The 27,030-nt window shown below is 42.5% G+C and overlaps 1 protein-coding gene across 2 annotated transcripts in view; it reads left to right on the top strand.

Annotated features, from left to right (window-relative positions):
• The window catches only part of NXPE3 (neurexophilin and PC-esterase domain family member 3), a 1,170,309-nt gene that overhangs the window by 821,435 nt on the left and 321,844 nt on the right, over positions 1-27,030 (top strand). The gene's annotated exons all lie outside the window — the stretch shown is intronic.

The raw sequence follows: 27,030 nt of genomic DNA, 5'->3' as shown, positions 1-27,030 counted from the left end.
ATGGGAAAAGCGAAAAGAGAATAATAAGCGTGGTCATTAGTCTGATATACATCTGTGAATCTATGAATGATATCACAGATCATGTAACTGTAAAATCAGGTCATAGGATTTTTTTTTTTTTTGCTGTCCCTGAAGTATTTGGCATTCCATTAAATTCTAACCCATTGATGCATGAGGTTAATGAACAGATACAACTAAGGGGTATTAACATAGGCAGCTTTTTAATTTTGTAAAAAGCTATTGCTCAGTTTTCTCTGTGTGAATCAGTAGATGTTCTTCATGTTTCACTGTTGCAGTCATCACCTGTGGGTTATCACTGCTGTGGTAGCCCTCGGCCGGCCCGAATACCAGAGTCAATGTTTTTCTGCGTTGGCTGCTGTCGCTTGGGACTGACATCAGGTCATCAGTGGTATAAAGAATAAGAACACCAGTTGCTGTACGTTTGAAAAGTTTTTAATTCTGGTACCTTCCAGGAGAAGGCGAAGGCCGAGGTACCAGAATTAAAAACTTTTCAAACGTACAGCAACTGGTGTTCTTATTCTGTATACTTAAACAGTTGGAGTTCTGAAGGAGTGGAGGTGTTGTTTTCATCAGTGGTATAAAGCAAGGCAGCCGACATCATTACATCAGCCTTTCTTGCCATGGGGCCGATAGCAGAAGCAGTTTGCAAGTGTGCTGGTCGATCGCTGCCAAAGTTTGAATTACAGCTGAAGTCACCTAAAGCTAAGTTCCCCATGGGGATCCTTTTTTCTTGCACTAAATGATGTCCGAAAAAGTTGTCTCACCTGTAGAAAGCAGATCCCACACTGAGACTTTCATTCATACTGCGTCACTTGTTTAGGCCCAGACCACGATGTCCCCTGTTGCCGGTTCTGTACCCTCTTTAACGCGAGAACCATTCACCGTGGGGCTGTTATTGTAGACAGGCATTTTCGTCTTCCATCTTCAGATTCCGAAATGGCATCCGTCAGCCAGCATTCTGTTGACATTCTGAAAAAACGAAAAGATAGAGACAGACCACACAAGGCTAAGCCTTCCGACGACTCTACTGCTAAGCAGGTCATCAGTTCTCCGGAATTCAGTGAGGCTCTTTCGCAGCCCCTGATGCCTGATTCGATATTGATGCTGGCCTCTACCGAGACCCTTTTGGAGTTCGGTATGCTGCAAAAATCTTCATCTTTCGAGCTTTCTGCTGTCCCTGCCCCGGTTGGGTCCAGAGCCGCTACTCAGGCACTGGCTTCCGAGGAGGCCTCTCGCACTACCGAAACTAGACAAAAAACGACATATTCTCATCCGACTACCGTTTCTCTCAGACCGATGGATACTCTTAGGCCTAGAAGCCAGGCCACTCCTAGAAAATCTGTTTCTAGCCACCATCTTGCTCCTGCTCCACCACCCCAAGCACAAATACTTAAAATGGCGGAGGATCTCATCTCCCTTATCAGGTGCAGTCAGCCCACAACTTCTAAAAGGAAAAGACACCCTTTTCCTGATATTATGATAGAACAGGATTCTGAGGAATCTGATTATTCAGATTTTGAAGAGGAACAACAACCTCTGACTGCTTATGAGGATTCAGATGCAGAGGAATCCATTCTTTCTGCCTCCCCACCAGAAGATTTTTCCTTTGGGAAACTCTTCACACCCTCAGGGAATATTTCCAATCAGAAGACCACTGGCCATCCCCCCTATTCTAGAAGTGGTGGATGATGTTTTCTGTGAATCCAGCTTAGCCCTTGACTCCCTCCCTCCTGCTGCCAGTAAACCTGACAGGTATTGCAGAGTACCAGATTCTCACATATATCTGTACAGAAATCCTGCTGAAGACCCAGAGGTCATTACACAAAGACCAAAAGGAGCTAAGACTAGTTCTGCCAAGAATCCCATTCCTTCTGACAAGGATCTGGAGTTCTGGACAGATGGGGTAAAAAAAGTATACACCTCTCCAACCTTAGCTATCAGAGCACTCAACTGTCAGTTCCGTATGTTAATATCAACAACACACTTTGGAACTATTGAAACAAAAGATTTCTACCTTTCCTGACTGTGCCAATTTGAAAGAGCTAGCAGAGTTACTGCACTCTACTTGTCAAGTGGCCAAATGCTCTCTACACTGTGGATATGATGCCCTAGAAGCCTCCAGCAGGGCAGCAGTGTCAGGATCTGTCATTAGGAGACATGCATGGTTGAAGGAACAACCTCTCCCTGATCATGTCAAGTCTAAATTAATTGATGCACCCTTGGATAAAGGACCGCATGTTTGGAGTAAAAGCAGAAGAGGTTCTTAAAAAGATGGAAGACAAAGCAAAATCTATGCAAACAGTAAAAGATTTCTTTCAGGTCCAACCTCCCAGGTTTAGCAGGAACTTTCCCTCTAAACACTGGTCCTTCCCTGCACCCACCTGACAGGGCCAAGGTAAGCCCCACAGGGACAGACCTCCCAGGCCCCTATCCCAGAGCCAGCAGAGAACCAAACAGTGGACCACTTCTGCCCCAAAGGCAGAGAGTTCTAAGCCATCCTACTATGACAAAAACTCTCAATGACTTCCTCTCCTCTCTACCCGCTTTTCACTCACCAAAAGCTAAGAGGAAGCCTCTCCCTCTGCAAAGAAAATTGGATTTCAGTAGCAGAGGACCAATGGGTCTTAAAGATAATTTTTCAGGGATACAAATTCTCTTTCCACGAGCTCCCAATTCTAAGAGGGTACCCAGACTTACCTCCAAATCAATGGGCAGAGGGATTGAAACAGGTTCAAACTCTCATATCCCAGGGGGCCGTAGAAGCTGTCCCCTCAGATCAGACAGGCAAAGGCTTTTATTCCAGACTATTCCTCGTTCCCAGAAAAGAAGGAGCTTGGCGCCCCATCCTGGACCTATCCATTCTGAACACCTCCCTGGTGGTCCCCAAATTCAAAATGCTAACTTTGCAGCAACTGCAACCCATGCTGGCCAAAAATGCCTGGCTAGTGACCCTAGACCTAAAAGATGTCTATCTCCACATCCCCATAAGGGAATCCTGCAGGAAATTCCTGTGCTTCAGAGCAGGCTGTCAACACTTTCAGTTCTCTGTGCTACCCTTTGGCTTATCCAGTGCACCCAGAGTATTCACCAAATGCTTAGCCCCGGCTATAGCATTTGCAGACAGAGAAATGTACAGATTTATCCTTTTCTGGATGACTGCCTCATTCAGGAAGAATGCAAAGAAAAGCTGCTCCAGGACCTCCTCTGTGTCAAAATGCTCCTAACTTCCCTAGGGTTCACCATCAATGAGAAGAAGTCCAAGCAAACACCCTCCAGGAAGATCATTTTCCTGGGAGCGTTGCTGGACACAGCATCACAAGTGGCCTTCCTATCCCCAGAAAAGCAGAGCTTCCTGCCTCTCTACTTTACCTATCTGACTTCAAGAAGTCACCTTACTGCAAGGAAGTTCCTGCAAGCCTTGGGGTACATGGCATCTTGCATCCTTCTAATTCCTCTGGCCAGGCTTCACATGAGAAAACTTCAGTGGTATATAAAAAACCTTAGGTGTCAGCACTCTCAGCCTCTAGAAACTTCTCTCCCTCTGATCCCCTGTATAAGGGCCGAGTTTCTCTGGTGGGCAGTGGTCTGTTCAAAGAACCAGGGTCTTCCCTTCATCCTCCACCCTACTGGGCAGACCATCACCACTGACACATCAGATTTTGCTTTGGGAACTCGCCTAGCAGGCAGGTGCACCCAAGGTCTTTGGGATGCCTAGCACCTTCCCTTACACATCAATCTGAAAGAAATGATGGCAGTACAAAAGGCTCTGACATCCTTCAAACCCAACCTCAGGCCACGGGTTCTGCTTATCAAAATAGACAACACCACAGTAATGTGGTGTATCAACAAACAGGGAGGGACCCAATCTTACCCTCTGTGCAGGCTAGCCATGAACCTCTGGCTGACAGCCTCCTCCATGGGGTTGTATCTAATTGCTCAATACCTACCAGGGATCAACAACACCCTGGCAGACCACCAAAGCAGAAACTTACTGGACACCCATGAATGGCAGATCCATAGAAGAATCTTTTTGCAGTTCATTCAGAAGTGGGGAACACTGGAGGTGGATCTCTTTGCTTCACACCTCAACCACCAGCTGGAAAAATTCTGTACTAGGGATTATCACCACCTAGCATGGAAGGCGAATGCCTTGACCTTCCCCTGGGACTCCCTCTTTGTGTACACATTCCCTCCTCTGCCTCTTATCCCAAATGTACTGATCAAGATAAGGGAGGAGAGGCCAAAGGCCATCCTCATTGCCTCAGATTGGCCCAGACAACATTGGTACCCCTTACTGTGCAGCCTGACATTGCTACCTCCCAGGCAGCTTCCTCTGATTCCAGACCTCTTGACCCAGATGAGGGAGGGGGGATGCGGCACCCAAACTTGCAGACTCTCAAACTGTCAGCATGGTTAATACTTTAAAACAACCAAGGGACCCTTGTTAAGCTAACAGGTCCTAGACATTATCACGGAGGTGCTATCATGCATGTAAACATTATGGAGTTTGTGACCTTGTAAGCATCTTGGCAACTAAGGACATTAGTATTGGCTTAAGCCCACCCCATGCATTGAGAGACAAGAAATCACCATCACTGCAGAGGCTCACAATACTTCGGTATGTGCTCCCACACACACTACAAAAGCTACCACCATCATTGGTGACTTGGTCAACTTAATGGCCACCCCCTGCCCAAGTATACATAGCAGTCCCTCCTGCGAGGTAACTAATGCAGTACATAACCAGGTCTGCATGCCCTGCAACTCAAGACAGTCATGCCCATCCTCTCTTACCTGTGCTGTCAAATGCTCAAGCTGCGTTTTAAACTTGGGTGAACTGGCTCATGGTCATGGCTTTACCCTGCACCAGAAAATTTTACGCAGGGAAATGGAAAAGATTCTGCTCCTGGATCCAGTTCATAGGGAGCAGTACCCCACAACCTTCCATCCCTCTTATTCTCGACTACCTAGCCGAGTTACTCAATAGTGGCCTCTCCTTCTCTTCCATTAAAATCCATGCCTCAGCCATTTCACCTCATTTCAATACAGAACAGTCCCTCTTTTCACATCCTTTGATTAAACAATTCCTCAGAGGGGCTTATAATATCAAACCCCCCAGAAGGCCACCCACGCCAGCCTGGAACCTGAATTATGTTTTAGAAAAGCTAACTTTGCCACCGTTCAAACCTGCAGCTTCAGCAGAATTGAGATACCTCTCCTGGAAGACTGTTTTCTTACTAGCTATCACCCCAGCCAGAAGGGTTTCAGAACTTCAGGTAGTCATGGTCGTGGAGCCCTTCATTATTTTCCATGCTGACAGGGTCTCCCTGAGGTCTAACCCTTCTTTTATGCCCAAGGTGGTGTCCGATGTGACCCACAACCAGGCCATACATCTACTCACTTTCTTTCCAAACCCTTAAAACAAGGGGGAAAGAATTCTTCACTCACTAGACGTGCATTGACAGCTCAGATACTACCTGAATCGTACTAAACCCTTCAGAAAAACAGACCAGCTTCTTGTCAGCTTTGCCCCAGGAGCAGAGGGGAAGCCCATTTCCAGGCAAACCATTTTCAAATGGATATCACAATTTATCCATTGCTGATACAGACTACATGGAAAACCTCCCCCTTAGTCTATTTGTACCCATTCCACTAGGGCAGCCTCCACTTCCACAGCACTCCTCAGAGGAGTCCCCACCAGGGACATCTTAGAAGCTGCCACCTGGACCTCTGTCCATACCTTTACAAAGCATTACCACCTACCTCTTTTCTCTAAGGCTAGGGCAGGGTTTGCCTCTGCAGTTCTGCAGGGCCTGCTGACCCAGGCCTAGGTTTCTAACTTATTCTTCCACCCCTCTCCGCAGCTTTGGGAATCCTCCCACAGGTGATGACTGCAACAGTGAAACACGAAGAACATAATACAGTTGTGAACACTTACCATAAATGTAGATGTTCGAGTGTATTCACTGTTGCAGTCCTGGTTTCTCTCCCTCCTTCCCCCTTCTATCCTCTTCCTTAGGGAGACCTCAGTTTCTCAGGGTGGTTTTCAACTACCAGGACCACTACCATACGTCCTTGTGCTTCTGACAGGTTAGGGTAAGAAAAAATTATGTAATGACGTTGGCTGCCTTGCTTTATAGCACTGACGACCTGACGTCGGTCACAAGCGACAGCAGCCGACGCAGAAGAACATTGACTCTGGTATTCAGGCCGGCCGAGAGCTACCACAGCAGGGATAACCCACAGGTGATGACTGCAACAGTGAATACACTCTAACATCTACATTTATGGTAAGTACTGTACTTTCAGAATATATCTGCGCAAAATAGTACAGTAGATGACAATGATGGCAATGTAAAGAAGGATAACAAAGGTTTACATAAAATCATGATTCACCAACAGGAAGTGTTTCTGAGAAAAAAGGAGGAAACTTGTAGGGAGTAAGGGCATAATAACTCTGAACGAAGCTGTTGTTTAGATAAAGTGCATGAGAGAGTGAAAACCATATGATCTGAACCCCTAAAATCCCTCTAATCATTACACAAGAACATGTGCCATCACTGAGAGGAAATGAGGGAGCTTTGGAAGTTCAGAGGAGAGTTGGTGTTAAATAGTGTTCAACAGTAGCATGGGTTATTTCATCTTCTGTAGATGTTTGGAGGCCATCATCTATTCAGAATTGTTATTGCTGTATACATCAGCAAATAATAGTGGATCAGTTGATGAAGTTTTGATCATTGCTAACACAATCTTAAGAGGTTTTAGGAATTTCTTGCCTTGACTAAACAGAGATGAAGTAATAGTCCCATGTCTTCTGCATAGTAGGGTTAGTAATATTGTCAAGGCTTTGATTATTGTTAATCAAAACAGAGTTAATGATCTTGTATACAGGTCTGAATGATACTGAAATAGTAACTGCTGTGGGCATGTTACAAGCTATCAATAGGTTAATGAAGCTTGCTAGTAAGCAGGCCTTCAAACTGACAGTTGGGAATTAGTCCACTATTTAGACGGTCACTGAGAAATTTATGACTAGCTGGTACAATAAATAGTGAGTCTAGACAGTTGGGCAAAAAGTGTAACGTTAATCTTAACTTCCTGTGGTAAAAATGCTATCTAAATCAAATTATTTTGTATGTGACAGGTACCATGAAGGGCACAGAGAAATGACGTAGGCTTAAAAATTACTTGTTTAGTGCAGTCTTTTTGAGTGACAAATCAGCAGAACTTAACTGCTGCTGCTTGTTGATTCACTATCCACGTAACGTATAATGTAAGAAGTGTAGGTTTAAAGGTTAACAAACTCCAAAACATGTCATTCCAGAAGAATATGGATATCATAGTGGTATGGCTTTTAATAATCTCCCTTTGCTCTTGTTAGGTAATATTGAATGTATTATCTTTAGGACAGATGCTAGTGGTGATGAGGTTTCATTTTATGTTAACAAATTTCACTCAACTTTTTTGATGAAAAGTTGTTTGTGAAATAATTAGGTTTAACTGTATATAGTCCTATCAAGGATTTTCATATTTTGGAGTTCTAGAAAAGTCCTAAATTGACACTGGACAAACTAAGCAAATTCAAGAGTGTCTTGACTGATGTTCTAAGCAAAAATCGCCATGTTGTAACTAGTGATCTACTTTCTCTATGTATTGACTGACTCCTACAGTATCCTTCAAACGATGTGAATGTTGCATTTCTAACTAGAGGAGAAAATATATTAGCTATTACTCAAGTTATTCACCCAGACATAGAGGTATATAATGCTGTGGGTGGCTATTTCTCCAATGGCCATCTCTGAACATACTTATTTTCAGACTAGTCTTTCAACCCATCCTGTGCCAGTGCCATAGAAGGTCACCCAAGTTCAAACAGCAGCTTGAGGATTTGACAGTACAGGCAAGAGAGGATGGGCATGGCTGTCTTGAGTTGCAGGACATGCAGACCTGGCTGTGTACTGCATTAGTTCCCTTGCAGGAGGGACTGCTATATGTGTACTTGGGCAGGTGGTGGGCATTAAGTTGACCAAATCACCGATGATGGTGGTAGCTTTTGTAGTGTGTGTGGGAGCACATACTGAAGTATTGTGAGCTTCTGCAGTGATGGTGATTTCTCGTCTCTCGATGCATGGGGGTGGGCTTAAGCTAATAGGTTCATAGGTTCATACTAGGCTATCTGCCCTGGGGCAATTATAAGCCTAGCCCGATTCTGTATGGCTTACGCCACCCCTTGATTTGAGTATACTGTGCCCTTTGTAAGGTTTAGTTTACTGTGCCTCTGTCTAATAGTGACATGGGAGTAATCCCTGGGGCAAACCTACGACCCCCCATCCACTTATCGAGATTCTTCTTGAAGAGATTCAGTGAGGTGCTCTGCCTCACATGAACTGGAATTCTATTCCAGAGCGAAGGGAGCCTCTGGGTTATGAACCTGTCCCTCCAGCAAGTTCTATTTATTTCTGTGCTGAGGTTCAAGTCCCTCGAGCATGTGGCTCTAAGGGATTTAGATTTACTGAGGTGGAGCATGTCCATTAATTCTGGATTTGACATAGCTTTGTATGTCAGGCATAGACCGCCTCGAAGTAGGCGGTATGCAACTGAGTAGAGCTGGAGTTTTTTTAACCGAGCAGCATATGGCATCTGTTTGAGACCCTTGATCCTCTTGGTGAGATACTTTTGGGGTCTTTCTAATTGCTGCAGGTGTTGGGTAAGTTACATCCCAAAAGGGGCATTGTATTCTATGATGGGCCTGATGAGGGATGAATAAAGGGGCACAATTACCTCTCTTGATCTAGATGTGAAACCCTTCGTGATGAGGTGGGCTATGTAGAAGGTCTTTCTAACCACTTTGGCAATGTGGTTTTCAAAGGAGAGATTGCTATCAACTTGGGTTCCCAGGTCCCTAATAACTTTCTCTGTACTTAATGGGTTTCCGCCTATGTGGTAATTTGTGGGCACATTGTTTTTGCCAAAGGGTATGACTATACATTTTTTGGCATTTAGCTTTAAACCATGGCGCTGGCACCAGTTATCTGTCTCTGAGACCTTTTTGAAGGATGTTTGTGTCAGCTGGAGAGTTGATTATGGCGCCCAGTTTGTCATCAAACATGCATGCATTTTGATGCTTAATAGAAAAAAGCAGAAGCAGCCCATAAGATACTGGAAGGCCTTGGTCCCCAACTAGAGCTGCCTTTATACAACCAGCCATCAGACACCAAACAGTACCATGAAAACATTAAAATGTTTTTACTTCGTTCTGATGAAGTGTATTTTATACATGTAAGCGCTCAACCAACTGATTGTTAAAGGATTATTGTATTAAAGAACTTCTGTTTCTTTGCATTTCAACAAAGTGTGGATCGTGGTTTCTTCTGTGGGCTTTGGTGTTTCTTCAGTTACTTGTTGTACCCACAGTGATCTTTTGGTATGGCGCCCAGTTTGCAGTCGTCAGTTTGCAATGTCCTTAGTTGCTAAGATGCTTACAAGGTCACAAACTCCATAATGTCTGCATGCATGATAACACCTCTGGATAGCTGTCATCCTGTCACATCAAGAGATGTTTCCCCACTGCTAGGGAATGCATGAACTTGAATCTGGTAGGAGGAGGCTCAATTGTCAGAATGTAGATGAGAGAAAATAATTAGGAAAAAAAACTGTTTTTCATATTTCAAGCAGTTAAGCCTAAGCATTGATCTATCAAGATATTCTACATTACATTTTATGACTGTTTTACAAATAAAAAAGTGGGAATGTTAGTGACACTACACTTTAAGTAATGAGTATGTAACTTCACGTGAGGTTAGCTTGGGATGTTGTGCTAATCTACCATGGTTGAACAGTTATTCTGCAAACTGTATAATAAAGAGAAGATTATGAAAACTTTACTGGAAATTTCTTTTGGCTTTTTTTATTTGTAACAAGAGACTGCTAGACTGGTGTCCCATGTCATTTACTATACCAGAAACATGTGAGATGGCTTTGCTGACATCTGTAGTGTGACATTTGCAGTCCATAGTTCAACCTTCAGTGGCATAGCTTTACCTGTTTTTGATCTAGATAAGGTTGAGTGCCCTGTCATATTAGATTGATTCATCCTGGAAACACTGAGTATGATTTTAAATTGTGCTGCTGACCATGTTTGGATACCAGGAGTCTTCTTGAATAAATTGGGTTAAAATGCAATGTTGTATTGGCAAAGTTGTTTTTTTAAGACATATTGCAAACCAATTACATTCCAAAATTGGATCACTCAGTAATAGTGATTCTAATATTTACAAGAAGCATGGGTCTGAGCCTTTTGTTATCATTTGGTTTGTTTGGCATGCACACTGAATATGGTGTTTGGAAAAAAATGAAATTCTAAGTCTTCTTCCATACAGCTTGACAACAAAATAAGATTTAGCACATAGTGGGTTTATTACAGACCTCTTTTCTGTCACTTTTCTAATCCATTTCTGTTATATAGTTATACATGCTGTTAAAATGGGTTTAAGCATATGTATAGTTTGATTATATATTTCGAAACAGCATACAGCATGTGAATATTGTTGGTTATTATTACGTAATATTAAACCTTGAATAGTCAACAGACTAGGATTTTAGTTGGCAGTCTGCATGTTTCAGATGAGAATTGGTGAGCCTGTGTCAATCAAACCCAATGGGTGTGAGATCTGGGCTTCTACAGGGCTCTATTTTGGGGACATCTCTATTTAATGTATTTAAGATATTTGTATCTTTGAATACTCAAGTTGTCTATAGCAAGGTTACTGATGGCTCAGAAGCTGCTGCCCTGGTTCTAAATATCTGTGATTGGCATAATTTACAAATGCAGCTACACCAACCAGTGTTATGATCAAAAACTCATGGTATTCAATTTAACATCGATAAGAGTGGCATCATTCATAGGTGGATACTAGACCTGTTACCCTAAAGGGACATTTTAAGCCTAGCCAATTATCTAAGGTCAGAATCAAACCATGTACCTTGTATATGTGGGGTGAAAACCCATCTTAAATTTCAATTTTATTTGTTTTACGTGGGTATTGCACTGATCCCCATTGACCTTTTTCACACTCAACCTGGGAGTCATGCAGTTAGACAGTGGAGGCTGAGGGAACATGTTGCAAATAAATAAGAATTCCCCATAAGAATTAAATGGATCAATTTTGAACTATGCGGATAACTGTAAGGACTTGGAAATAATTGTCAGCAAAAACGTTTGACAGGCATGTCTAGGGTATATTTAATTTTTTTTTTTATTCATAAGGCAGCTATTACATACCATGATACCTTGATCTTCCAATACCATAATAACTTTGCATTTGACTTAAGTCAGAAAACTTAGTGTGTGCTGCTAGCTTTGGTAAATTTTCAAAAGCAAATATCATAACATTTGAAGAATTCAGAGGACCTTTACCAGAAAGATCGGTTCAGTTAGGTCTTTACTATATATCAGAAGACTAAAAGAATAGCAGTTATATTCTGCACATTATAAGCTTACAAGGGATGTTAAGTTTATGTGTGGAGTCGGCATGTCCTCACTGTGGTCGAGTGACGTTTAAACGACATGCACGTAGGTGCATTTGTGAATGGGTGTGCCTTCTTTGAAGGTTGGGTGTCAGGCTGGCAACTCGGCACCGTAAAAATCCACTGCCAATCATTAGCAGACCGGAGTTCCACTGTGGCGACCCATAACTGGGAAAAGCCGAAAGACATTAGTATAAATGAGAGATTGGCCTGTATCCTAAATTTAAATTCCATTGCTCATGGTGTGAAAACTCACAACTGTTTTTTTTGTTGTAGAGAACGCAGAGAAAAAATAAAGTAAAAGTTTCTATAAAAAGTGCCTAATTTATGGAACTCCCTGTCATGAGTTGTGAGAGAATCTAGTTTTATATTAAAAGTTAATTGAAATTAGATGGCTGTTTTGATTTTTATATCTGTAGGTCAGCTGATGTAGCTGCAAACTCCAAGTTGGTCTCTTTAGGCCTATAGTTTGTTAGTACAATGTTGAACCTTGAACTCACTCAATTAACAGTTTACATCCAGAAAGCATTATTCAAGCAGTTCTGTCAAACTAAGACAAGGGGCAAATCAAATGTTTTCTTACCCCACTGCTTCTCCAGAATGCCTGTGCTATCTCTTGTTTTTTGTTGCCTTTAACTGCGGTGGTGGTGCTGCGGTAGCATTGTCGCCTCACAGTTAGACGTTGCCCGTTCGATTCTCAGTTAGAGCGTCTTCTGTGCAGCGACATGCGTGAATGGGCGTTCCTTCGTTGAAGGTTGTGCGTTAGGCCTGGCAAGCCAGTACGTAAAAATCTACTGCCAATCATTAGTGGACCGGAGTTCCGCTGTGGCAACCCCTAACTGGGAAAAGACAAAAGACACAAATTTGCAGTATACATTCTCTTGCATGCACTTGGTGAACCAGAGTCTCGAATTTTAGTTAACATGACAAAGTGTTTTGTTTCAAGTAAATGCAGACTGTTGTGAAATTTCTTTATATCAGAAAGGAAGGCATCTGTCAAGTTAATTACTATATAATACTGTTCAGATACAGTAAATTAAATATTCAATCACTATAAAAATGTCCAGAACAACTTCTGTCAAGAACAGTAACCCAAAGTAGTTTGTAGTCATTCTTTAGGAACTCAAATGTTCCATCTACATACAGTAATATGTAACATGCAAACTAGTTTCAGCTTTGCATTAGTCCTTATTTTTCCACCATTTGCTCTGACAGTAGAGGTGGTGGGGGGCATACAGCAGATGTTCTTCATTTAGATCACTGTTGCAGTATTACTTACTACTGAGACTAGCTGCTTGGTGTTCAGTGCATCCAGAAAGACTTCTACAGTTCACTTTCCTGTCTGGCCCCTGGAACATTCATGCATTTCAGTTTAAGATGGGTAGCCACCCATGCTATCTTAGAATTTTCTTGCTGCAGTTTGCAAATGCCCATTTTAGTCAGTGTTATCTACTACATGGTCAATCAGCTCTGGAATTTGGGGACAGATAAGTACTCCATTGGGTGATTGATTGTTTTCTGTATAGTTTATTGTTTGGTAAGGCATAGTTTTGGTTTGTATTTTGTTGCTTGCTTTTATGGTTGTCATGTGCCCAACACCAAACAAGAGAGATGTGGCTACAGTGACATCTGCCAAGACTTCAGCCTCAAAACTTGCAGAGTAGGCTGCATTTTTTGAGTACTTTCAGCATAAGAGACTTGAGGCTTTAGCCTGATTTGCCATGATGACCTCCAGGTATTCTTTTTCCTTACATTCCCTCAAAAAGAAAATAAATAGAAAAGGTTGAAAGGGTTGTAGGAGACATGATGCAGGTAGTTAGCATTCTTGACCACTCCAACGAAACAACGAAAACTAGTAAAGTTAAACCGGGTCAGTTCTCAGGAGTCAGCAAACTTTAATGGACCAGCGCAATTAGGAACGGCCCCAGTACATTTAAAACAGCCGTGAAAACAATAAGTGAAAAACATAAAATAATTAGACTATACAGGAATTCTTAGCGCTTTCACCCGTATAAGCAATCAGGCATCATTAGAGTAAACCATCTTGATGCTCATCAATTACTGATAAAGCTTCAGCTAGTGCACACACCCTCTAACCAATCACAAGTAAAAAAATGATAAACTGTTACAACAGTGTAAACAGCACAATTCTAAAACTATACAAACTAACAAAAAATAAAAAAACATATAAATATCTTATATATACAAACATAAAAAACTTTGAAATAAATAATTAGATAAATAAAGATTTGTATTTTAGAATGCTAGACAAAGAAATGTGATCATTAATACCTGGAGGTTTCGAAGCATCTAGCATAAGTTGCCACATGCTCTCTCTCACTTTCAGTACAATCTTAACATCACCACCTCTGTCATAATCCAGTATTCTATCCACTACAAAAAATAATTTTTTTTTAAAATTAGAGCAACGTAGACTGTGCATATACAAAGCATTGCTAGTCTTTTTATTTCTAATGTCCCTTAAATGTTCTAAAATTCTTAACCTCAACTTTCTTATAGTTTTACCCACATAAAAAGTGGGGTAACTTAAACACGTAGCAATATACACTACTCTTCTGGTGTTACAGTTACAATAACCTGGACACCTAATGGTTTTGTAGAAATTGTGGACCGTCACATATGCGCCATTATTAATAAACTTACACACACTACATGAGCCACATTTGTTCATATTAGACCTCTTGTAAAGCCCAGTGTTGTGTTCTATTTCCATCAGTTCTTTTAGGTTCCTACCCCTGCTGTATGTAAATATTGGGATATTCCCTATTACACTTATAGTGCTTTATCAGTAATTGATGAGCATCAAGATGGTTTACTCTGATGCCCGATTGCTTATACGGGTGAAAGCGCTAAGAATTCCTGTATAGTCTGATTATTTTATGTTTTTCACTTATTGTTTTCATGGCTGTTTTAAGTGTACTGGTGCCGTTCCTAATTGCGCTGGTCCATTAAAGTTTGCTGATTCCTGAGAACTGACTCGGTTTGACTTTACTAGTTAGCATTCTTGATCTGTCTGAGAATACCAGTTTATATGAGACACCTTTAAGTTCCTGGATCGGATACCTGCACTTTCACAGTCCTCTGGCATTGCTCATTTGGAGGCCGCCATTTCTGAAGAACTGGCCAGATCCAGCTAATATTGATCCTTTGCAAGGTTCTTTCTCAGACATCTCACCCAGCATGTGTAAAGAGCGGGCCTTGCTTGATTATCTGTAATGGAAAGGTAGAATCTCTGTGATTTTATTTAGGTAGGAGGTATAAGAGTTTGACTTGGAAGCCCGACCTCCCCACACAGAGCCCAAAGCTTCCAAGCCAAATGCTGCAGTGAACATGTCTCAGAAGTCAAGACATCTTTCCCCATCCCTTGCTTCCTTTCAGACATTTTGTAAGCAGGCATCTAGTGAGTCTTTCACTTCTCCCCCTTCTACTCATATTTCCCCCGAACAATGGTTCAACCTAGTGTAGGACCTACTGAAGACTTTTCTGGCCTGTAGCCAGGCATTTGACCTGCAGTGTGTAACATTGTCCACCTGTCCGTTCTTTTTTGGACTATCCGGAAATCAAACTGATTTTCCGGTAGTCTGGAAAACACTGCACAAACTCCAGTAATGTCCTTCCATTTTCATGTTACAGTATTCATCACCTTTGGGTTAGCCTGTAACTTGCAACCCAAACGTCCGGCCAGTGTACAAAAGCTTTAGTCACTGGAAGGTATTTTGGACGTCTGACATTGGCCGTAGGGAGCAGGGGCCGTAAAAGTGACGTCTGCATGTACCTTCCTCAGAACTTCTCTGCTGCCAGTTGAATGCCAGCTCATCCTGCCGTTTCTGCTGTCAAATTCTTTGAATTAAGATAAGTACCCCATTGGGGCCTTTTTTCAAGTTCTTTATTTGGTCACTGCATGCCTGCCCAGGTTCATGTCATCCAGGAAAGGAAAGTGTAGGTGCGGACATCAGATCCCCCATAAAGATGCCCATGAACTGTGTTTGTTCTGACTTGGGCCCAACCACTATCACAAATCCTGCGCGATTTGTTAGGCTTTTGTAGCAAAGATCCTTCACAGCTGTCTGCACTCACTTAATATCTAGTAAGAAAACCAAAGACTTAAGAGTTTAGCTCTCACTATGGAAGGGCCATTCGGTCAGACCATCGAGCCTCCAAAAAAGAAGGCCAAAGTTACCAGGCCTGAGTCTGTTGCTCCACCTCCTCCACCTGACATTCCCCCTGTGGCTGATGTACACCTGGAGGAACGGATTCAGTAGACAAAATCGAAATACTGAAATGTTGAATTTCAGTATTTTGAAACTGAATAGTCGCACACACACATAACAGAACACGCAAAACTGTGAATAGCACAATCTCGACCACACACACACACACACACACACACCTAACCTACCTATAAGCAAGCCCCCCTGCACCCCCCCATACCCCCCCTACTTATATATACTAACTCCGAGGTCACACTAAACACACAAAAAACACCACTACACACACACACATACTAACATCCCTAGCTAATACCCTTACACAAAGACCACTTACCTAAAACCCCAGATAAATCCACAAACCGCACCGCACGTCACGGACACCACACCACGATAACGGATTCGGCATTTCCGTAGTCAACATACTGCAGTTTCACGTAACTGCACTTTCGTGTGTTCAGTCTCAACGAACTGAAATTCAGCATTTCAGTACGTCGAGATTCTCTAGTGTTTCCGGAGGAACATATGGAATCAGCCGACACTGGTATAATGGGTACTGTTTCAGAGATACAGAACCAAGGGCTGTAAGCATGTCCATGGTGGTTAGGCAGACATTGGGTACAGACGATGAGGGGGAACCTTGGCTCCTTGTGGATGTCCAGACCGGCCCTTCTACTGTTATGGAATCGCCTGAAACTATGCTGTCCTTAGGCCCCTACACCCTATAAGCCTATTCCTTCCTTAAAAAGGAAACAAAAAACTAAACATGTATCTCCACCTTCTGAAAGCTTGCCAATCAGGAAAGCTTTCTCTCAGAGTTCATTCAATGCGTTTATGGTCCTCAGGCCCTCCATGAATGCTTCCTCTCTGGTTGCTCCTTCTGTTATTAGCCCTAGGCCTCAGCCCTCAGAACCTCTACCAATTGAAACTGAAGATTCCTCAGATTCCCCTTCTGAGGATTCCCTTTCTTATGTTTCCCAAATGCCATCCCCTCTAGGTTATGGTTCCCCAGAAGAGGATTCTACTGAAGCAGATTCCCATGGAGAGGACCTTACTTTTGGAAAAAACATCTCTCGGATGAGAGAGCTTTCAAATGGGACTCTGCTGAGATGACAGAAGTTCAAAAGAGGTATTATGAGCTTTTACAAATGGATACTCCTTCTCTATCTGCCATCCCTACAGCATCTAAAAATCCTGAATCTCAACCCCCTTCCCCTAGATGCTCTGGCAGATTTTATAAGGTTCCAGAAGGGGCTAAATTTCTAATAAAATATCCTGTTACCATTTCGGTCTCTGTTGACAAGCCTTCCAGATAATTACACTCAAATTCTGTCCTTCCAACAGATAAGGACAGTAAAATTATGGAACACATGGGGGGAAAAAGATATATACCTCTGCTACCTTGGCTTTTAAGGCAGTCAGCTACCAGACTCACATGTCCAAGTATTCCTTGGCTCTTTTGGCTCAGGTTTCTAAACTTTTGACTGATCTCCCAAATTCGCCACTAAGTTCCAAATCTCTAACTTGATTTCCCTGTCCTTTCAAGTAACAAAAAACTCAATCAGATGTAGTTATGATGCTGCAGAGGCCTCAGTCAGATCTGCAGACTCTGTCTCAGTGCTCAGTGATAGATATTATATAAAGTTAAATATTTTTCCCCAAAGCAATTGTGAAATAAGACAAGGTTTGAAATAAATGTTTCTTTCCAAAAAGCAGGGGACTTAGTTAAAAGTAAATACAGAAAGTATGACATCCTTAGCAACAGCTATCTTAGACAGACATCTACTAGAAACATGCTTAGTTTAATATATGCAGTTTAAAATTGTTTCACGAAAAGAAGAACATGTCTAGTTTGTAAAGACATGTGGTTATGGTCTTAGGTTTAAATTGAAACAGTAGAATGGCATCCTGTTATGACTGACTGAAACATAGAGAGAGACATTTTATATTTTTAACAGACTTTTTGGCGAGCTTTTCAGATGCAGAAACGAAAGAAATAAAATATAGGCCCTTCAACAGACGCAAAGATGACGTGGAACAAGCATCAGTCATCCAAACCACAAGGACAATGCTGCTATGCAAAGTGTATATACAACTGAACATTGCTTGCTTTTCTGGAGAGACATCTTGATCAAGTGTGCATTGATCTTAGGCAACACAGTTTGGGAGAAGCAAAGACTGTATTCTAGGTATGTTATACTAGAACTGAAATAACTCAGACAGTGTAACTGCTTTGACATGTTAAGCTGTAATGGAAACAGCAGTATGTTGTGAGTCTGGTTATTCTGTCATTACAAATAATTAACACTCAGAAGGTACTCTTGGCTGAGGCTTTGACCCCTATCTAACGATATCGGGACTAAACTCCTTGATGCCCCTCTGGACAATACTGCCCATTTTGGGGACAAAGTGGCAGAGCCTTTTAAAGCCCTTCAACAAAAGGGGAAAGAATTGCAGGATTTGAAGCATCTGTTTGTTTCACCAATCCCTAAATTCCATAGAATTACCCCACTAAGACACAGTTCATAAGGAAACATTCTGCTCCTACTCCTCATACTAGGGGCAAGAAGAGTTCCAGGAAACAGCAGATGCCTTCCAGGCCTGCTCAGACCTCAACCTGGAAAACTCCTTTTAAGTGGCAAGGCAGGTAGTCTGTGACTACCTGCTTTCTCCTCTACTCCCTCCAGACTCGACCCCACTTTCCCAGAGGCTCTCTCACTGTGTTCCCGTCTGGAAAAGCATTACCTCAGGCAAGTGGGTCTTATCCATCATAGAAAAGGATTATTTCATGACTTTGGATCATCCCCCCTCCTTAAGAGGCATCCCTCAGCCACCAAAAGACCAGCTCTCCATATTCCAAACAGTCTTGGACAGCCTCATCTCCCAAGGGACTATTCAACCAGTTCCCCCATCAGAAGAGGGAAAGGGGTTTTACTCCAGACCTTTCCTGGTTCTAAGAAAAGATGGCCCATGGAGACCTATCCTGGATCTATCTCACCTCAGCCTCTTTCTTCTAGTATCCACCTTCCACATGCTTACAGTACAGATTCTGTTCCCACTGTTAATGCCCCAAGCATTTCTGGCCACCCTGGATCTCAAAGATGCATACCTGCATATCCCCATAAGGCCCAAATACAGGAGATACTTAAACTTCTCGGTGGGTTCTTCACATTTTCAGTTCTCTGCTTTACCCTTTGGACTATCTACTTCTCCAAGGGTATTCACCAAGTGTCTGGCTCCAGTCATAGCCTATTGCAGGGTCCAAGGGATACAAATTTACCCGTACCTAGATGACCTCCTGATCCAGGCAGATTGCTGTGGTTCTGTATAGAACCATCTCCAGACAGTCATTGGTGTTCTGCAGTCCCTGGGGTTCACTGTCAGTTTCCCCAAATCCAACCTAAATCCCTCCCAGGACCAGGTTTTTCTGGGCTGCAGAATCCAGACGGATGTTATGAAGGCATTCCTCCCACCCCAAAACATGAAAAGCCTGAAAGAATACCTACTGTCTGTCCTCAACACCCCTGCTATGACAGCAAGAGAATATCTCAGACTCATAGGACATATGGCCTCTACTATCCCTATGTTACCACTCGCAAGACTCCATATGAGGAAACTTCAGTGGTACCTGAGGTCCCCTGGAACCAACACTCCCACCTCTTGGACAATTCAGTTCCCTTCCTTCCATGCCTAAGGAGGGGAGATCCTTTGGTGGATGGGTCAAGTCTCCCTCAACCCAGAACTTGCCTTACAACCCCTCACTCCAGTCCAGAAAATGTACACAGATGCTTCAGACCTGGGTTGGGGGGCTACTATGGGCAGCTTAAAGGTGCAAGGCACACGGACAAGCCCCTTCAAGAGGGAACACATCAACATCAAAGAGATGAGGGCCCTCATCTTTGCACTGAGGACTTTCCAAAACAGTCTGAAACATGGGCCCCTGAAGCTGTTCACAGACAACACTCCTGTTCTCTGGTGTGGGAACAAACAGGGAGGAATAAGATCTTACTTGCTATGTAGACTTGCTCAGTGTCCTGCAGGAGGCCAGAAAACACAGTACTAAGAGATCCTATCTGTCCAAATGGAAAAGGTTCTCTGTTTGGTGTCTTAAGACAGCTAGATGCCTTTCAAGGAGAAGTCCCCTTAGTGCTGTCCTATCTGTGTGAATTGCTGCAGATAGGGTTGGCATATTCTTCTAGTAAGGCCCACCTTGCTGCTATTTCAGCTTGTCTGCCTCTTGACCCTGCACTGGCTTCCAGACTCCAGGTGAAGTTATTCCAGAAAGGTGTACTACATCTCAGGCCCCACAGGAAGCCAGTTCTACTACCCTGGGGACCTGAATTATGTGTTAGGGAAACTCACTGTTACTCTATTTGAGCCAGCAGCTACAGCTTCTCCAAAATACTGTACTTGGAAAACGGCACTTTTGGTGGCTCTGATATTGGCCAGGAGAGTGTCAGAGCTCCAGGCACTTATGGTCATCCTACCCTTTTTAATCTTCTACAAGGATAGAGTAACCCTACGTACTAACCCGTCCTTCATGCCTAAAGTGGTCAGTGAGTTGTCCCATAACCAATGCATCCACATCCCCCCCATTTTGTCCACATCCCCAGAATGACAGTGAGGGAGACCTGCATTCCCTAGATGTTCACAGACAACTTAGATTCTGCCTAGACAAGACCAAGTCCCTTAGGAGATCAGAGAAACCATTTGTCTCCATTCACCCCAGGGCTCTGGGGTAAGCGGTGACAAAGCAGACCATTTCTACCTGGATCTCCTTCTGTTACACCTGTCATAGCAAGCACCTGGACAACAAGATTAAAGCCCATTCCACTAGAGTCATGGCCTCATCTGGAGCCTTCTTCAAAGGGCTGGACACTCCTATTCTAGAAGCAGCTACCTGGACATCTGTCCACACCTTCACTAAACACTACAAAATGGACCACATCTGCACATCTAGAGCAGGTTTTGCTAGGGCAGTCCTGCATGGATTTTGGAGAATAGTTCCAAACCACCCTCTTTTTCTTCCCTTTGAACTATGGCACTCACCCAAAGGTGATGAATACTGCAACATGAGAATAGACGGACTTAGAATAGTAGTGTAAAATCTTACAGTAACCATAGATGTTGTTCTGTTCCATGTTGCATTATTCTGTCCCCTCCTCCTACCCCTGATTAGGCTTTGCTGGATGACTCAGGACTTGTGCAGCTATCCTGGGGCTAGGATCCAACTGAGGTATCCAGTTCTGAGGAAGGTATGTGCAGACATCACTTTTATGACCCGCGCTCCATAAGGCTAACATCCCTCGTACCTTGCAGTGATTAAACCTTTTGTTTACCAGCCGGACGTTCGGGTCGCAAGGTGGTGGTTAACTCAAAGGTGATGAATACTGCAATATGGAAGAGAAGGACATCTATAGTTGTGTTAAGATTTTACACAACTATTCTTTCTGTTTCAGAAAAAAGAAACAGACTATCGAAGTTTGTTAAATCAGCGGATTTACTATTTTTTTTTTTTTTTTTTTTTTTTTTTTTTTACAACAAGCATAGTAAATCTGAAAAGAAAGGCATCACGAATAGAAAAAGAGGGCATTCCCCAGTGTCTGATGCAATGATGATTTCACAAAATAGGCAGAAAGAGGTTGTGACTTGGCAAGGTTATGGGAGGTGCAAGGAGTGTAGCCTAAGTCCAGTTTTAGCCACAATGAAAGGTGGCAACCCTATCAGTGTCAGGAGTTCTCTCCCTCAAATGGAAGAGGGACCATATCATGTTCAGGTAGAGGACTCACAAGAAAGTGAAGGGAGGAGCTTGATTATTTCTCTCAGATGTCCTCCTGTCTTGGTTACAGTTCTGACACTGAGGACGCTATCTCCCATTACTCTACATCTTAAGAGATGTCCTATATTAAACTTTTACTAGGAAGAAGAGAAGCACATGAGTTTAAAAAAAAAAAAAAAAAAAAAAATATATATATATATATATATATCAATTTATTTGTCCTACCAATGTCTGTCTTTATTTCTCTCTTATAAAAACATTAGGGGATGCTTTTGTAACAGCCTTCCAGGAACCTGACTCTCAGTGCCTTGTCCCTGAGGAGGCAGATAGGTTCTGCAGTGTGCAAGGCACTCATAAATACTTGTATAGGAATCCAGTAGTGGATCCAGCTGTAGTATCCATGAGTCCAGAAAAAGGATCCAAGCTGGTTTCTGCTTAATAGTCTTCCCAGTGATGAGAAAGCGAAAGCTTTAGACAGATTTGAGAAGAAGGTCTATATATGTGTTCCCTGGCCTTAAGGACTATTAAATGCAAGACACTTATGACAAAGCTCTGTATGCCTCTCCTGGACTGCTTAGGAGAGAATATTGAGTAGGTGTCTGATGATATTCTGAGGGCTAAATTGTTAGAGCTTGCACTGGCAGGTGGCAAGGCACACTGCTAAGTGTGGTTATGATGTCATTGATGCAGCAACCATGAGCTTTGGACATGCCAAAGTGAGGCTTGAACCAATACAAGAGGATGTCATAGCATAGCTCCTTTATGCTCTTTCTTGACAAGAACTTCCTTTTTGAGAGCCAGGCTTGTGAAATCTTCAACAGAATTTAGGAAATAGGAAAAGTTATGCAGGGTACAAAGCAACTGTTTCACCAACCTGTGCCACATTGTGATAGGCATTACTCTTCATAGCCAGGCTCCTTTTATCACAAGCAGGACAAGAGTAAACAGATTAAAGTAATGAGAAAACAGTTCAAGAAAAGATGGTAGTGGGCAATAAAGGGAAGCCTGGAGGCCTCAGGGCCCATCCTGCAAAGGAAGTAGACATGACTGTGACTTCCCTCCATCCATCACCCCCCAAGCCCAAAGTCCCTTCAGCAGAGTTGCAGGCAGACTGTCGCTGTGTTTCCCAATATGGGAACCCGTAATAAAAGACTTTTGATATCCTTCAGATCATCAAGGAAGAACACAGACTACAGTGCAAAAATAATCCACTTGTAGTAGGAATTCCCTATGTTCCAAAAGACCAAGAAAATATAATGGAGCTGTTGTTTCACATTTCCTGCTGCAGGGCATCATGAAGACAGTTCCCCTCCAAGAGCAAGGAATAGGATTTATTTCAGGCTGTTTTAGTCCTGAAGGAGGAAGACACTTGGAGACACCTTTCAAGGCTAAACACCTTTCTAGAGGTAGCAGAATTCAAAATGCTGAACCTTCAGTCCATGTTACCCTTTCTGCAACCCAAAGGTCTCATGGTCACCCTAAATTAAAAAGATGCCTACTTTCATATACCCATTCACTGGGAATACAGGCAGTACATCAGATTGTTTTCAGGGTTCTGGCATCATCAATTTACATTGTCATTTGGTCTGTATACTGCACCCAGGGGTTAACAAAATGCCTGGCTTTTTGCAAGATCACAGGTATGCATAGCTTTCCATACTTGGATGTCTGTATTATTCAGGCATCTTTACAGGAGGAGATAGACAAGACATTGACCTTTACCATGGATCTCCTCCACAAGTTTGTGTTCAGTCTGAACCTGCAAAAATTGATCCTGGTGCTCGAATAGCGGATGATCTTCCTAATGCCGCTAAGAGAAAGTAACTTACAGAAAGCCTTCTTTCCTCTAGATTAATGGAGAACTGCCAATATTTTTTCCTCTAGATATCAGTGCAGAAATAAGAGAGTACCCCTGGGCTCTATGATATCTGGCATCAACCATCCTCATAAGACTTCAGGACCCCTCACATGAAAAAAAGTTACAGTGGATCCAGCACTTCCATCTTCCTCAGAAAATTATCCCAGTTCTCTCCTGCATTATCAAAAGAACTGGAGTGGTGGGCCAAGCAGAACAGCCTCAACATGGGACTCTCCTTCACGTAGGAAAGCCCCAGCCAGTCAGCCATAACCATTGCTTTGGATACAGCCTGGGGAGTATTCACTCATAACCTAAAAGTCTTGGGAGTGTGGGATGCTTTATACAGGGAAAAAACATATAAATGTAAAGACAAGTTGACCTTGATTCAGGGACTCAGAGCCTTTAACCAAATATGGACAGAAAGCACTCTACAAATAGCAACTGACACAGTGATATATGATAGCAACAGGCAGAAAGTACAGGGTCCTACAGTCTCTGCAGCTCTACAGCAACAGTGTAGGAATTAACACTGGAACACAGATTGTCTCTCAAGGCAGTTTACATACCCTCAGAGCAGAAAGCAGTGGTGAGACGACCAAGCAGATAAAGACAGACCAATGAAAATGGATATTGCACAGGCAGAGCTTTTTTCAGCTAGTTCACAGATTGTGTGTTCCTTAGATAGACCTTTTTGTCTCACATTTAATAGCCAGTGTTCGAAACCAGATATAGTTGTTTGCTCAAATGTTCAAAGCTGAAAGCTGTAGAGAGACTGGCCTTCTGCCTGCTGTGATATTGGAAAAAGCTAAGTGTTTATTTTCAATTATCTTCTGCACTTCTGTTTTACAACATATCTCTATAATCTGTACAACTGTTTTTGCAATCAGTGCAACTGTTTTTAGTCTCCTTTTTGTTTGATACAGCTGAATATCTGTTACTGTTTCTGACACTTTCAGCTTGTAGTGAAGTCTTTTGTCTAGAGAGACCTAGCTGTTTTCTTTGTGGCAGGAAGTAAATCAGTCTGGTTTAATCTAGCTAAAATCATTCCTGCAAAACTGTTATTTTTAATTGGATAATTGGGCTGGTTTCTGTTTCTCTGCCTTTAATAGCCAGTGTTTTAAACCAGATATGCTTGTTTGCTCAACCTGTTCAAAGCTGCAGAGAGACTGGCCTTCTGCCTGCTGTGATACTGGAAAAAGGTAAGTGTTTATTTTCAATTGTCTTCTGCACTTCTGTTTTACAACATATCTCTGTAATCTGTACAACTGTTTTTTTCCCTCGCCCACCTGCACAGTTGTTGTGGTGATCTTGGTGGCTTTGAGTTGCCTGCCTCTGGTATAAAGTTGATACTGGAAACTCCACCCAGTCACATTACATCGGCTCATTCTACTGTTTATAGTGAGAACTTAGTAAAGACCCACCCCTTTAGCTTCTGAACCTTGAATTATCTCACTATCTTCTGTCTCTTCACTTTCTACTAAAAACAAAACAAAAAAAAAATTGTACCTCTTTCTACTTCATTTTGCTGTTTGCCATATCTATTACTGTTTGTTGGTAGCCTCACTAAATTGATGACAGTATTTACTGAATCACTGCTATATTAGCGCTTTTACTGTTGCGATTTATGAGCTATTGTTTCAAAGCAGTCTACTGATTAACTATACTTCATGGCTATCTACTGCAATTCATTACTGTTTAACTGCATTTTACTGCATTTTGTTGTTGTTTAACTGTATTTTTCATACAGCAAGTGCTATTCTTTTGACTTTAAGTGATTAATCTGTGCTTCATTGTGAGTTTTTTCTTACTGAGTTCTTAATTGAGTTGCATAGTCTAAATACAGGTCTGCAGCATCCAGAGCTTCAGCTGCACAGTTTTAAACCCTTTTTTGAGGTACTCCAGCTACAAGTTAACTGTTTTTTTCTGCAGAAAAAAAATCTAAGCTTGTTTTCCACCTTTGCTGTTACTAGAGTAGTCCAGGTACAGATTTGCTGTATCCAGTACTGTTTTGTAAGTTTCTGAGTTCCCCAGACCTTTCTGTGTTAGAAGGAAGCCTTCCAGCTTATCACTGGGAGTGGTAAGCACTAGGTAGCCTATGTACCACAAGAGGAGTGGTGTCTGGCTCTGAAATTGTAGTTTATTGTCCGTTTGGGCACTTTTTCTATCCCTTTCTACTTTCTGGTTTAAAAGCCCGTATTTGCACGGGTTTGTGCTTGTTAAGCTCCACTGATCCTGTTTTGGCATCCTGTAGACTACAAGAACAACAGAAAGGAGAAAGATAGACTTTAAGTGCCTCCATTTTGACTTTTTCTGATTTTATACTGGTTTCTGCACTTGATTTAAGTCGTTTTTTTTCATTTAACTGCATTTGCTTTAATACTGCTACATACTCAAGCGTGCTAGCTTGCACTCAATTTAAAGTATTTTTATTACCGTTGTAACTGTTTTTTCTGCAAATTAACAAAAACAAAAAGTTATAAGCTTGTTTCCCGCCTTTCCTGCTACAAGAGTTTTCGTGTTTCACTGTCGTAGTCATCACATTTGGGTTATCCCTGCCAGGGTAGCCCTCGGCCAGCCCGAATACCAGAGGGTTAGTATTTTTGTGTCTGTTGCTGTCGCTTCAGGACTGACGTCAGGTCATCAGTAGTATAAAGTAAGGCAGCCAACGCCATTACATCAGTTTTTCTTGCCATGGAGCCCGAAACAGAAGCAGTTTGCATGAGTGCCGGTTGGCCGCTACTTGAATTTCGTCTTCTGAATTGAAGCTGAAGTCTTTTAAAGCTAAGTACCCCATTGGGGATCCTTTTTTCTCGCACTAACTGATGTCAGAAAAAGTTAACAGTTGTCTCACCTGTGGAAAGCAAATACCACACTGAGACTTTCATTCTTACTGCATCACTTGCTTAGGCCCAGACCATGACGTTCACCGCTGTCACTTCTGTGCTTTGTTCAATGCCAGAACTGTACGTCATGAGGCCCTTATTGTAGTTGGATATTTTCGCTTACAGTCCTCAAATTCCAATATGGCTTTGGTAAGCAGTCCGACAGCAGATCTTCCGAAAAAACGTAAAGATAAAGACAGAGACACACCACAGGTCCAAACCTACCGACGGCACTCCCGTTAAGCTAGTCGTCAGTACTTTGATCATCAGTGAGGCACTTTCACAGCCCCCGATGCCCGCTTCTATGGATACACAGGCCGTAACCAAGACTCTTTGGGAGTCCGATATGCCGCACAACTCTTCCTCGACTAAGGATCCTGCGGTCGTGTCTACCTTGGATGGGTCCGGAGCCGCTGAGCAGGCACTGGCTTCCGAGGAAGTCCTTCACACTACCGATTCTTGACACAAACTGACGACTTCTTTCGCAACTACCGTTCTTTCGAAAACTACCGAGTTTCTTAGGCCCAGGTTACGAACACCACCCAAGAAACCGACGACCCAATCTCAGGCACCTGCTTTCTTGCCTCAGTCTGAAATGCTTTCATAGTGGGCGACATACACAGCAGTCTATAGAAAAATTGGGAGAAACAGACATTTGCAGGATCAGTAAAACAGAATTGGAAACCGTTTTAAATCTCATTGATGGGTTACATAGCACTCATGGCTGAGGGTTTG

The sequence above is a fragment of the Protopterus annectens genome, chromosome 5.part0, assembly GCF_019279795.1.
Source record: "Protopterus annectens isolate FY-2018-M chromosome 5.part0, PAN1.0, whole genome shotgun sequence".
NCBI classification, from domain to species: domain Eukaryota; kingdom Metazoa; phylum Chordata; order Ceratodontiformes; family Protopteridae; genus Protopterus; species Protopterus annectens.
The sequence above is the reverse complement of the archived record's forward strand: the minus strand, read 5'-3'. Positions and strand labels throughout refer to the sequence as shown.